Raw genomic sequence first — 15,166 nt, forward strand, 5'->3', positions numbered from 1 at the left:
AGGATTCATTTTGACATAATTTAAAAACAGAATATAATTTGCTAAAATTCAGATCCCAGTACATCTCTTTTCCTTCCCCCACTTCCTGCCCTGTTCCCTTCCCTCTATTAAAGTGTCTGATTCTTAAGATAGTTTTTTCTCTTATGTAACTATCATGATTCAATGTGATTATAATCCTGTATTTCAAAATATTTAGAATAATTTAACTCATGATTCATAGTATGTAAGCAAAATTATAGCATTTAACTAAACTACCCAACAACAGCAATTTAAGACCTTCAATGTATGAATAATAAAAGATATCAATGCTAAAAACCAAAAAAGGTTACTGTATTCCAGCAGAAGAGTTAGAAATGGTGATGTTAAATCTGATAAAATTATATGAATTAATTGTTCCAGTATTAGTGTAGCATAAATCCAGTGTAAGATTCTTATAGTATGGCTTTCAACAGTGATCTTGGGGCTTTAGATTTCTAATATATACGAGTAAAATACAAAAGAACTCTATTTTAGGTTCAAATCAGGCTGTTATGTCTATGCCAGTGCTTTATATATTGGAAGCCAAATGTCATGAGCCCCCTTAACAGAATTACCTTTTGCTGAAGATTGGGTGACATCACAGGAATGGTAGTTACAATTCCTTAAGGGCAGCAAAAGACTACCTGAGTAAAAATTAACATCTTTAACCTATGAAACCTTTCCCTCATACTTCTTTCAGTTTTTTTGTTGAGTCATTATACAAGAGAAATTTTATTTTGCATCTCTGGCAATGGGAAGCAGCAGGGTCAAAGAACAAAAATCTGTGACACCCAATGCCTTTCTATGTAGCTCTGCAGCAGCTGAATGAACTCAAACTAATAATTATATTAGCTCTGAAAATATTCTCCAAAGACCAAAATGTCTTACCACCATTTAACGTCAAATACTTTCATTTCACATGATTGAAACATTCTACTTAAAAAACTTACTTTTCTCCTTTCTAACCAGCCACACACTAGTGCTTATTGAATAACTGTAGATTTTTTAATTCAAGATATTTTATTCTTTCACATTTCCCAGCCGCCCAGGCTCGTATATGTCTTTGTATGATCAAAACAGCAGATTTCTGCTGAAGAAAGAGCTGTCTTCTTTTATGTCCTCTAAAACGTGCTTGGATCAGACAAGCAGCATGATGTTTCTACAAGGAAAATTTTACAAATGACATTAATAGATAGAAATAATAAGATTTTCCACCTACTAGAGATTCTTGAATTTTTTTCAATGTTTGAGGATGTCATATTTCATAGATATGAAAAGGTGATACAGTCTATATAGATCTATAGCCAAAATTGAAGGGACAAGTCAAGATCAATAGATATTTGGTGTTCTCTCCCTCTTACCCTCCTGATTCTTGTCATTGTGAGGAGGAAAAGGACTAAAGTTATTATAGGAAAAATACATTTACTAAAATAGCTAGCTACAATATAAAGAGCAGAGTGGTCATTATAACCAGCCATGAGGGAACTTCTGTGGTTTCAAGAACCACAAAGCATACCACCAGCATACTTTAAGTTGCTCAGTTACATAACATCATGACAATCTAATTTTCACACACACAGAGGATGTGAATTTAAATAATTTTAATTCACTTAAGCTAGGTTTGTTTTATAAACCTCCAGCTATTTGGGCAAGTAAATTTACCTCTCTAAACATTTTCTTCACCTTTAAGTTGAGTAGGATAATAGTAACTATCTTATAAGGCTGTATGAAGATCAAATTTGTTCATATACAAGAGCTTATCCAATGCTTGGCACACTTTAAGTATGACTAGTAAGAGTAATAACAATAATAGTTATATTATTAACCATAGTGAATATTACATGAACACTAAAATTTAAGTCAAATTTTAATTTTTGATTTTTTAACTAAAGCCCAAAGCTATTTTAAAATGCAGATGTTAAACAATTTAAATATATAATCAATAGTGTCTTAAAGAGCATGTTACTAAGTACTTGACTTATACTAGACAAAATATGCTACATTCATTATGATTTCTCCAGATTGGTTATTTTCACTGAAAGCACTTCAAACTTGAGTTTGAAAATAACTTATAAATACATATGATATATGCATGCACTATATATATATATATATATATATATATATATATATATATATATATATAAAATACTAGTGTCTTTCCAAGTAAAAATAACTTTTACTTGAGTATAATAGAAATAAAATAAATGAATAATTAGGTCTAAAAAATTCTTTTTGTATTATAAATGAGTTATTTTGATTTACACCTACTTTTGCCATTAAGAAGTGCTCATGAGCCATTCTTAAAGAAAGTATAGCTCTCCATTTTCTCTGAATGATAATTGTTGATGCTCTCATCTTCAAAAACATAAAAAATAGTTATTATTGAAAAGCAATTTCAAATTTAATGTATTCAACAAATATTTATTGTTCTCTCTTACTTCCAATACTGAGGAGAAAAAAATACAACAAAGGCAAAACAAAAGGAAGCAGGAATTCATACTTAAGTTCTAGCAATCACAATTTTATGCATACACATAAGACACAATAAAAAGGAAGTTTTGCAATTGGCAATATCCCAGTGAGTAGGAAACAAGAAGTTCCATAATTCTGGTGTGACAAATAATTTTGAACAAGATCAAAAGAAAGTATGACCATTTGGGTCCAGACAAAAACCTCCATAAAGTGAGTCATGACAAATAATAGTAAAGAATAAAGTCTGAGTGAGTCTCTGAGCAGACAGGAGGTGGTCAAAAAGAGAGGTTGGAAGATTACAAGTAGCATCAGATAAGAAAAGGACACTTATTTGAGAAGATGGGCTCTTTAATTTCTTCTCAGTATTATAGAAGAGGTAAAAAGATGAGTTTGTTTGATTGTCAGATTTCTTAGAAAATAAGACCGAATATCATTGAGAAAATTCACCATTTTGGTACAAGAAAATAAGATACCAGTCCTTAATATTGATAGTGGCAACTGTGTCTATATATTAAGTCCTCTAACTCTGCTCTGCTCTCCTAAACTGGACAGCAATCACAAATTCTGGGATGTGAAGAAAAATTCTTATAGTGTGAAATAAAAAAAAAAGACCATTTAATAGCAGCCTCTAAAAATGTAAGTAAAACATACATTAAATGACTCAATAAGTAAGGAAATAGAATATGCATAGAAAGTTGGTAATTAGGGTCTTCATCATTAAGGACAAAGAGTATGAAGAGTAATACAAAGTAAAGAAAGAAAGAAAAAGAAGAAGAAATATGAAAACAAATTTAGCCAATAGCTATATCAACAACAACAAAAAGGACAAAAGCTTTAAGTGTATGTAAATATTTCTTACTAAATTATATCATTAAGGCTATGCTCTATATTTAAAAAGCAAGATATCCCAAGAGATATATTATGGTTCATGAATGGAGAAAATATCAACAAAAACTAACCATATAAATTGAGGATAGCAAATACTTATGAGGACTTGCCAACCACACATGTACTGTTATGCTCTTCCACGGGGCTACAATACATTACCCTGTTCTCTCCTGTTTGGCATAGAAGCAACCTTGAATAATTTCAACAGCTTTTAATACAGCTAAATATTCATTGCATGCTCTCCAACACCTATAATAGGCTTGAATCTTGCAGGCAGCTCTCACTTTACATAAATATTTCTTAGCTTTATATCTTCTCCATATAGCCTATCAAATACAAAAAATATAACAGGTATGCAATGACTGTCATTTTTTGTAAATTGGAAGAATTAGTATTAAGACCGTCAATCTGAGGTTAATGCAGATAAACAAAAATCAATTGTAGAAATAAAGTCACATACTAACTCCCATTAGAGTCTGACATATAGTGAGTCCTCTGAGGACAGTGGTGCCGATATAATGAATGCCTGCTATGTACTTTAACACACATACCCTGTTGCTGGCTGTCAGAAAAGCCTAATGTAACCCTAGCCAATATTTTAAATTGTAAGATGTGCATTACATGTGGAACTCCAGATACATGTGCACCAATGCATTTGGAAGAACAGAAAGAAAATGAACACACTAACCTACTCTCCATTTCCTGGGGAGTAATCCTTACCACTCCACATACATTCTGGTTTTTGTGTGTAGTCTGTAAAGGAATCCTGATCTTACCTTTGTTTCCGGTGTCACTTAATGGTATCTTCTGCTGAGTTACCTAAGCCATAAACATGTCTTGGATCCCTGTTCATGCTCAACATGATGTCAATTCTCTTCCTAACCAAATTAATTCTCCAAACTTCATTTTCACTAACCTATATTAAACTGTTGACTTTCACCTGATCAATGGCCTCTCAAATAGTCTCCCTATTCTAGTTTTGTTCTCTTTACAGTTCACCTTTCACATTCCTGTCAAAGTAACTTTGTAAAAATAAAAATAATTCTAGCCTTCTCCTGCTTAAATTCCTTTATAAATTTTTTTCTGCATCTTACAAAGATATTCACAATTTTGCTCCTGGCCAGTCTTGTCCTATCTTACTTTGTACTCCTCTCTGAAGTTTTTCAATTTATGTGTTATCTCCTATAGCTGAAATAGTCCCTCCATACATTTTACTTGGCTCTTTCCAAATTTATCCTTTAGCCAAATATTTGAATATATATGTCACTCACTCTAGAAAGCTTTCTCTGACCACAAGATTAGCCTAGATTCTTTTTGTTCCCACTAACATACACTTCTTACTTAATATTATTATTTCCCTTGCTCAATTAAGTTGTTTGAGGAGAGCAACTAAGTATATCTTACGGTCTATTCCTAAAACCCAGTACAATATTTAGCACCTTATTAGCACTAAACAGTTGTGGATTTTGAGAGAGAATATTATTTCTAAGCTTAACAGCAACTATCAAGATAACAACATATCACACTTAGGTTCAAAGCCCAATTTATTGCGCAAAGAACAAAAATAGCTGAAGTGCTCAGATTAAATTCCTGTATCTGCCTCCTTCCAATACAACATTGAAATTTTTGGTTAATTTTTTCTCAGTTCTCTAATATTTTAACAGATAAAACTCTATTTTCCTCACACATTGGAGAATTTATTAAACAAAATAACAAAATGCTTTAGAAGCCAAAAGTGCTAAACTGAATAAAGTACATCTATATAATAAGCAGCTCTAGCTAATATATTATTAGAGGAATATAATTATCCTGTTTCATCCAATTATGCTAAATAACAGTTCACTTTAATTTAAAATTTACTCTTAAAAAATGTCAAATACGGAGATCCCATCTTTTCAAAATTCTTCCAGGAGTGCGATAATTAACACCTATGAAATGCATGAAGTGCAAGGTGACCAGGGTCAAAACAACTCCAGTTCTGTGCTGTCTTGCCTGAATCATCATTGGTGTCTTTTCTCACTCTCAAAATAATGTTCTACTTTGGAAGATGATAAAATGGTCACGCAAAGTACTATTATTCTTTATGGCCTGCTTAAACTCATTTAAAAAATTCTCACAAACACTGACCAAAATATTGAAGCTTTATATTTAAAATAAGAAATACCTGAATTTTTATGGTGCTACTTTTAATTTTATAAAACTTCTGTTTCTGGGCTGGGGATGTGGCTCAAGTGGTAGCGCGCTTGCCTGGCATGCGTGCGGCCGGGGTTCGATCCTCAGCACCACATACCAACAAAGATGTTGTGTCCGCCAAATACTAAAAAATAAATATTAAAATTCTCTCTCCCTCTCTCTCCTCTCTCTCACTCTTTCTTTAAAAAAAAAACAAAAACAAAACAAAAAAAACTTCTGTTTCTGTATAAATCCTTTGATTCTAGCTTGAATTATAATGACACTCCTCCTGATTTGCAAATAGACTTGTCTTTGGTGTTTTGCAGATAGACGGGCTCTGTAGTTATTTTGTAAAATGACCGCTGCTTTTCTATATAGTAAAAACTGCTTTCTGGTTTGCCATGTCCTGATATAATGCTGTAAAGTGACAGCAGCTCTTTTCTGCTGAACAAATCTTCTCCGAAACACAGTCATCAGAAGGAAGGACTGAATTTGGAGGGCAGCACATTTCTGCATTTCCAGTTTTCTTGTGACTGTATCACAAAGATCTCTTTGAATCATTACTATAGTCCCACTTTGAGAATGATACTCTCCTTCCTGTGAAAAGCAAACAGAGAAGTGTTAAACCACCTGTAAATCATAACATCCCCACTTTGAACAGCTTCATATTGGGTTTTACTTCTGTAACAGTTGAATGCAGATTGGATAGCAAGACTGCCATCCTTTCCTCATATATATTTTAAATTTCTGTCTGTCTTCAGCCTGAAGAGGTCAGATTTCTGAATCTGCTTAAACACTTTTTTCTTTCCTTTTTAATTCTGACATATGACCTACAAAAATCTGTGTAATAAAAATCAGTTTTCTTTGTTCAATAAACAGCTTTGGCTCTGTGCATTAGGTAGAATGACCAAATTAGTGTGGCAGCCAGATGCATACACTGGATATTACTTCTTACCTTAAAGCCTCTGTAAGAAGACTGTACAGAAGTAACTGTTTGGGTTCTTTTGCACTTAATGCTCTGTATCTTCTTTGAACAGAAATTATTGTTGCTCTAAAGTGGAGATAATGTCTCCTTGTGAGAAAAGCTTTAAAATGCTCTGAATAATAATGGCAGCTTCATGCTGTTTCTGAGTTTGTTTCCTTATGTTGATGTCCTGAAAACTTGCTTGAATGCTATTTGTTTCTTCTTTACACATATTGGGTTGAAGAGCTTTTTGTTTCTTTTTATTTGCTCGACATCTGTCTTGTAACACTTTTGTAGCCCACTGGAGCTTTTGGTAGAAACAATATTGCTTATACATTTTGTATGTGCTTTGTATTCTAATAGCAGCTCTGTTTTTCCCTTAAAAGCTGTCTTGTTTTCATTCCTTTATATGCAGCTTGAATGACCACTGCAGAATCCCATTGTCTGATAAAATTTTCTCTTTATAATGTTGTTGAATTATAACTGAGGCACGTTTCTTAGTCTGAAATGAAACAAATGTTCTGTGCATTCTGAAAGTCGCCTGAATGAGAACAGCAGCCCTCTGCATTTCTTTCATTTGTCTCCTTACCACCCATCCTCTTGATGATGACTGGATCTTAATAACTGCCTTTTGTAACTGAAGGACTTGTAAGTGATGCTTCTTTCCACAAAGTTTTGCACGATATGTTCTCTGAATCCAAATAACAGTTTTCCTGAGAGAAAGGAATTTTCTTCTCATCATCACAGTTCTAAATCTCCTCTGAATAAGCGTGGCAGCTAAATGCATAACTTTTAAAAGTCTCCTAGTTTTCATGCCCCTAAAAGTAGCCTGAAGGCGTACTTCAGATTGCCTCAATTGGTTATACCTCTGAAATTGTTTGTTTCTTGCCTTCACTGCTTGGTATCTTTGCTGTACTATTTTTGTTGCCTTCTTTAACTTATTAAAATACATTTGCTGCTTGTATCTTCTATAGCATGACTGAATAAGTGTTGCTGCAACCTGCATCTTTCTTAGAGTTTGTCTAACTCTTGCTCCTCTAAAACTTGCCTGAAGAGTATTAATAGCCTTTAAAGTGGCCAGGTACTTTTCATGCTGAATTTTACCTTGACAATATGCTCTGTATCTTACTTGAATTGCAGCAGCTTCTCTTCTCATTGCATGGTATCTTACTCTTGACTGATACATTTTAAACATGGCTTTAATTAAAGTGGCTGCAATGTGCATGTGTTGAATATGTCTTCTTACTCTAATACCTCTATAAACAGCTTGGATTTTAATTGCTGTCTTCTTTAAATTAAGATACTCCTTTTGTTGATGGTTTGTAATTTTGATATCTCGATACCACCTCTGAATTATGATAGCTGAAGCTCTGTAGATTGCATATTTCTTTTGGGCTCTGTAAGCTCTATATTTAGATTGTATAGTGATTGCTGCTTTGCTGAATTTCTTTATTCTTTTTCTCACTTTCATACCACGATAAGCTGACTGTAAAACTAGCACAGCCATTTTTGTTTTCAAATACAAACGATGTTGTTCTCTCCCAATTCTGTAAGCTCTATAATACATTTGAATCAAAAGAGCAGCTTTTCTCATGAGTCTCCACCTCTTTTGTTGCACATGCATTCTATAGTATGACTGTATGATGGCCGCACATTTGTGCTTCCTTTGAATTTGTCTTCTCAGGGTTCTTCCTTTCCATGCAGACTGAAGCACCAGTACTGCATGACGGAGTTCAACATACTCCATACGTTGTTTCTTTCCTATAGTCCATGCTCTTAGATGTTGCCGGATGATTAATGCTGCTGATTTTAACAATCTGAATTGTTTCTGGGCCTTGTTCATTCTAAAAATAGACTGAATCTTGATTGCAGCTTGATGTTCCCTTCTGATCTGCTGCCGGACTTTCCAGGCTCGATAAGCAGACTGAAGAGAAATCACAGCTGCTCTTTTCTTTAAAAAATGTGTTCTTATATCATAAGCAGATTTGTGTGCCCTGTACCATCTCTGAATTTTCATTACCGACCAAAGAACAGATTGATATTTTTCCCTTTTACTGTAGCCTCTAAAAGCAGTTTGAATTTTAAGAGCCGCTAGAGATTGTTGTTTCAATAGTCGGCGAACTTTGTAACCTCTGTAGACTGCTTGCAAACAAGTAGCTGCTCTTTTGACTTGCAAGAAGTTCTTCCTCTGATTGACTTGTACTTTGTATGCATGATAGTAATTCTGAATGACAACAACTGCTTTATAAGTTTTCAGGTAGTGCTGCCGCATCCTTCTCATTCTGAAATAAGACTGCAGGGAAACAGCAGCTTTTCTTTGCAATCTCATCTGCTTTCTGACCAGGTATCCTCTAACAAAAGCTTGCAATTTGATACAAGATTCAAGTATCTGCACATATTCTTCTCTCTTTCATGCAGCCATTTTCTGTGTACAGTACCATTGTTGGATTAATAGTACAGCTTCTCTTAAAAGTAAATATTGTTTACGTGCTTGTTTATTCTTGACAACTGACTGCAACTTTATTGTAGCATTTTTTAGACTCACAAATTTCTTTCTGGAAATATAAGCATGATAATATGACTGAATCTTTATAATAGATGTTAAGATATGAATAAATGTTTTCCTGACTTGCATCCCTCTATATGCAGACTGTAGAACAAAGACAGCAGAATGTGTTCTCTGATAAGTTGCTAGAACTTTCCTGGCTGAAATGTAAGCTCGGAAATGAGTCTGAATTATAATGGCTACTTTCTTCATCCTCTTATATTTCCGTAATTGCTGATGTTTTCTTATGTGTGCCTGCAATCTGATAACAATATTCTTAAGGTTTAAAAGTCTAAATTTTTCCTGTCGCATTCTCCAATATGATTGGAAAACATAAGCAGCTCTAATTTGTCTGTATGAATTCTGAGCCTTCATTCTCCTGAAAGCTGCCTGTAGTTGAATGACTGCAGCTCGTTTCTGTAAGTAGTTGGTGCACTCAATCTTTCCTTTAAGGTATGCTCTGTAGTACTTCTGGAAAGTACTTTCTTTCTTTTATATAACTTTTGGGCTTGAAAGCACCGAAATCTTCTCTGAATAATAACAATACAAGATCTAATATAAATATATTTCTGCAATTCTCTGTGCCTTCTATACCATGATTGTATGACAATAGCAGACTTTTCTTTAGCTTTTCTCCTAGAATGCCATTCTCTAAAAGCTCTTTGCGATATTACTGCAGCTTTTATTTGTAATTGCATTTTATGTTGCTTCCATCTTATGAACACAGATTGGATTATAAGGCATGATGATTTTAACCTTTTATATCTTTGTTGATCTTGTTTTCTTCTTAAACTAGCACGCCAATCCCTTTGAAATGTAATTGTGGACCAAAGATATTGTTTATAAGATTTAACAGCAATTATCATTCTTATTCTAGATTGCAGGATGACTGAATAATATTTCAATTTCAGAAATCTTTTTCTAGTGGAATATCTTCTCTAATACCCCCTGGGAAAGGTAATAAAGGACAAAATGTAAAATAGACATAGCTTTCTATTCTTAATACTTTTGAAAATATTAAGTTTTCTAATACCATGCTTAAAAATGAACACATTAATTAGAAAGCCAATATTTCATTGCTAACATCTTGTTTATAGTTTAGTCTTTACAGTGATACAGCTGTAGTCAATTCAGAAATCCATTTCAATTCTGATTGTATTTACACTGCATTTGTATTACAGAGTCATAAGTAGCAATTTTGTTATATTAAAAGGAAAAGAAAAATATTATAATATTTTTGGTATCTATTGGTTATATATAATTTCTGAAGACTTTATTTCCAGATCTAAAATATTTCCTTTATTTTATGGTTGTTAAACTATCTTATTATGCTTGAAAATTCTGTACATAAGGCATCCTATACTATAACATTACAGGACTGATAATATAAACATAGTGAGCCCTCTGTTTCCATGGATTTCCCATCCATGAATTCAAACAGGTGAGGGTGGAACATTTTCCAAAAGAAAAAAGAAAAGAAAGATGTGACTGTATTGAACACGTACCAACTTGATTTCTTGCTATCATTTTCTAAACAATAAAGTCTAGAAACTATTTATACACTACTGGCATTGCATTGAATATTAGAAATACTATGAGAGAATTCAAAGCATACTGGAGGATGAGGATGTGCATGGTCATACACAAATACCATGCCATTTTGTAAACATACAGATTTGGATATCTGCTGGGGTCCTAGAACCAATCCCTCATGGATACCAAGGGACAACCATACAGGAGTTTGAGAAACAAATGAGCTAGACCACTTTCAGGGTTATTATTGTCATTAAAAATAAAATTACTTTCTTTTACCAAATACGGGGATTATAGATATATAATATATGGAATGAATATATATATATATATATGGAATTTTGGAAACACTCTAAAGTAAGCAAACTTTTGTCTCTTGAAAAGCCACAATTATAATGTAGCTTCTTAGTCAATGAAACAATATGTTGGCTCAACAAACAGGATTGCAGACTTTCCAGCCAATTCCAGTTGCTGATATCTACATGATCCCAGGTTACTGGTAATCAAGTTCCAGATAATTCGTATAGAAACCTGTCCAAAACAATCTATAAATTGTTGATTAGGAGAGGGGCATGTTGTTTCTTACTATATATTTTTTCCTTTCATGCAAGTAGAGCAGTATAGGGACTGGGTACCAAAGAATCTACAGAAAAAAAAAAGAAAAGAAAAAAAAAGAAAAAATCTCAGAATAATAAGTAAACAATAAATGTATAAGCTTAGTACTATTTACATTTGTAGCAAAACCGTGAAATGCTAAGGTGCATATCTAACAAAATATGTACAAAATCTATATGAGCAAAAATTCAGAACTGATGAAATATCAGAAATTTAGATCTAAATATACCATGGTCATGTATGTTTAGGAAGACTCAAAATTATCAACATGTCAATTCTTTATTTTGATTCAATCCAATCTCAATCAAAATCTCACCAATTACTTTGGATATCAGCAAACTGATGCTAACATTATACAAAAAAGCAAAGGACCCAGTATAGTCAACACAAGGAACATATTATGTTAAATAGATATTACATATTTTGGCGAAAAAGAAAAATAACATAGACATTCTATTGACTAATTATAAGCACTATTTTCATTATATACTAACTAAATGGGCTTGGAAGAAAAATGTGTGTATTATTTGTTCCCAAAGAGAAGTTTCTAGGACTCATTATTAAGATAAAGCTATACCTTGGTAAGGTACATGGATTCAAAGTAGAGTGATGCTGTATGCCACAATGTCCCATGCAGTGGAAGACTACAAATCTCTAATACAAAATGAAGACAGCAAGATGCATAGAACTAGAGTCTTGTCCCTTTCAGAACAAAGAAGGCATTTCAATTATGTTTCAGTCTTATGCTGAATGTAGCAAAGAGATTCACAGGTAGTAAGGAGACACTAAATATTTTTTAAATCAAATATAGTCAGCTTTCTGTATCTATGAATTCTACATTATTAAATTCAACCAAGAGATTGATATTCCAGAAAAAAAAAGTGCCTGTTCTGAACATGTACAGAATTTTCCTGTCATCATTATTCCTTGAACAATACAGTATACTAACCATTTATACGGCACTTATATTGTGTTAGGTATTATAAGTAATATAGAAAATTGAAATATACAGGAAGATGTACATAGATAATATGCAAATCATATACATTGCAGATTTCGGTATTCACAAAGGGGTCCTGGAATCAATCATCTTTGGATATTAAGAGACAATATTAGAAAAAGAATTCTAATATTTAATCATTGAAGATTTTGTTATATTTTTCCTTCTTCCTTTAAAATGTTACTAGAAATGTTTAAGTTAAAAAAATTTGTTCAGGATACTATACCTGAATGACCATTGCTGCTTTATTCTATACATTTTCCAGTTTTTCCTTTTTTAACATTAATAATTGTCTTTGTGCTAAGACTCTTCTCCAATATTTCTGAATGACCAGTGTTGCATTAATCTTTCTTTTCACTCGTTGTTTGGTTAGAAAATTTATTACAGCTGACTGAATAATTCTTGCAGTTTTGTCTCTCTCCTTAAAAAACAAAACAAAACCAGCAAATGTGAATTAAATACTTAATTATTTAAGACTTTATTCCTTATATGATAATTTTTTTAAGTTAATTAAGTTACTACAGGACTTTGGGCAAGAGCAAATTATTTCAGGTATTATTCTTTCTAAGTCAGACACTGTATGGGAAAGCAGGTTATGTTTTGTAGTTGCCAAAATGTTAGTTGTTTTAGATAGTTACTGAAAACTGGCCATAAATATAAATTTACTGTAATTAAAAATTTGAGGAGCAATAATGAATGTAACCTATTTCTGAAATATCTATGAAAAATTTTATTAGACGATGACTACTTGTTCTATTATTGTTGGTTTTCTAAATATTAAGTATAATATTGGTTAGTAGGTAGGAAGCTGAAAGGGTTAAAATAATCTGTTGTGCTCAACTGGTCAAGAGACCATTTCTCAGATTATTAAAAATGGCATTTTTCTCAGAACCTAAGAATGAAGCTATTTTATGTTAATGAAAAATTTTGTACTGTTGGGATCACAAAAGAAAGCAATAAATAACATCTCTATCCCTGTGTCCAGATCTTAAACATTTTGAAAAATAAAATAATGGACACCAAAGTACTGCTTTATAAAGGATAAACTGAAAAATGGTCTCAGGACAAACAAAATGGTCTTGTTAATTACTACAAAATCAGACACTTGATGTCCAGACCCAATCAACACTAGCACTAGGATAAGCCTCACAGAACACAACTTGAAAAAATCAAAAGGAGAGTCCTGCTGTAAGAAGAGCTGAGTCAAGCATCCCTAAGTTATTCTTCACAAATTTACAAAGCAGACAACATTATTCCCCATGCCCTAGGGCAGACTAAGTGAAAAGGTGGACAGAGGTGGAAAGGAATCAAATTAAGGAAATAGTAGTGATTAGAATATTCAGACCATGTCACCTCAAAACACATACATGCAATTATTAAATTTATCTTTTTAACTTCATATATTAGTAAATATAAAATTCACATCAAGAACCAATCAACTGGAGGCTGTATAGTAGCTCAGTGATAGAACATTAGCTAAGTATGTCCTGGGTTTGATCAACAGCACCATTTAAAAAAAAAAACTAGCATATTTTAAAGTACAATTCATATGTCTTCATTTTCTAGGATTACCTTATAGAGCTTTAGTTCTGTTTTTATTTTATATTTTCTCCATGCTGTCTGTATAAGTCGAGGAGCTCTTATTTCTTTACGAAGATCTAAAAACCTTGCACAAAAGAAATGACAAATAGGTAATAAGCACCTAAAAAAACACAAAAGATGAATACAGAAGATCAACAGAGAATATATACTCACTGTTATATTCTGAGACTTATTAAGAGTTTAAGAAACCCTTATTTACCTTTTCATCTGGAATTGTATTTGACATATCTGAATGACAAATCATAGCAGGTATTCCACCAAGGTCTCTAACTGCAGACCTGACCAAATAAAAAATTTTCTTTTCATTTTCCAGAAGTTCTTTGTGGAGTTCTGAAGTATTTTCTATCATGTGAGTAAAGAAAAAGAAAGAAAGAAAGAAAGAAAGAAAGAAAGAAAGAAAGAAAGAAAGAAAGAAAGAAAGAAAGAAAGAAATTAGAATGCTATAGCCCAAAATCAGACATGGCAAAGAATCAGAAAGGTTGATCAACAAAAAAGGACTAACCAGGATCAAATGATTTAAGAGATATGTCCAGAGTACTGTCATCAGATTCAGAGGAAGAATTTAATACAACTGAACCAGTTTGTGTGCATTCCACAGTTTGAGTAGTACACTGACATATAGCATCAAAAGGCACATACCAAGGATGGTAGTGATGGATAAGGTAACATAACACATGGCCATCTGAGAAAGACACTGTAAAATTCTCTACCTGCTTGGAAATACCAGAAAAATAATTACTTGTTTTTAAATACTCACATAAGCTTTCATAGAACATTATAACCTTTTAGTAGTTAAAGAGTATCACACTAATTGTTAAGAGAATCTAGTATACCATATGCACAGCCAAATTCTCAAATATTAAATCTTAACCATTTCAAAAGTAGGATTTTATATTATTACTGTCTTGGATTAGATAGTATCAATCAAAACTTCACATCCTTCCCAGAACCTCAGGATGTGACCTTATTTGGAAACAAGGTCATTATAGATATAATTAAGTGACATGGGGTCATACAAGTAGGGCGAGTTCTTAATCCATTATGACTGGTGTCCTTTTAACAAGAAAGAGACACACAGACAGAAACACAAGGAGAACTCCATAAGATGGGAAGAGGCAGAGACTGAAATAATGCACAGATGAGTCAAAAACTACCAAGCACTGCTGGCAACCACCAGTACTTAAGAACATGACACAGTTCCCTAGAGACTTCAGTGAGAGCATATTCCCTTCTCAGGCATGATATCAGACTTCAAGTCTCTAGAGCTGTTAATAGAATAAAGGTCTAGTTTGCAGTAATTTGTTATAGCTCTCTTAAGAAAATACAGTAATTATAGTCAATTCTCATTATCCGT

General features: G+C 32.8%; 1 pseudogene; it reads right to left on the minus strand.

The window, feature by feature from the left end:
* LOC143640837 (abnormal spindle-like microcephaly-associated protein) overlaps positions 1-15,166 on the minus strand; it is a 48,535-nt pseudogene that overhangs the window by 7,677 nt on the left and 25,692 nt on the right.

Source organism: Callospermophilus lateralis, unplaced genomic scaffold (assembly GCF_048772815.1).
Source record: "Callospermophilus lateralis isolate mCalLat2 unplaced genomic scaffold, mCalLat2.hap1 Scaffold_66, whole genome shotgun sequence".
NCBI lineage: Eukaryota > Metazoa > Chordata > Mammalia > Rodentia > Sciuridae > Callospermophilus > Callospermophilus lateralis.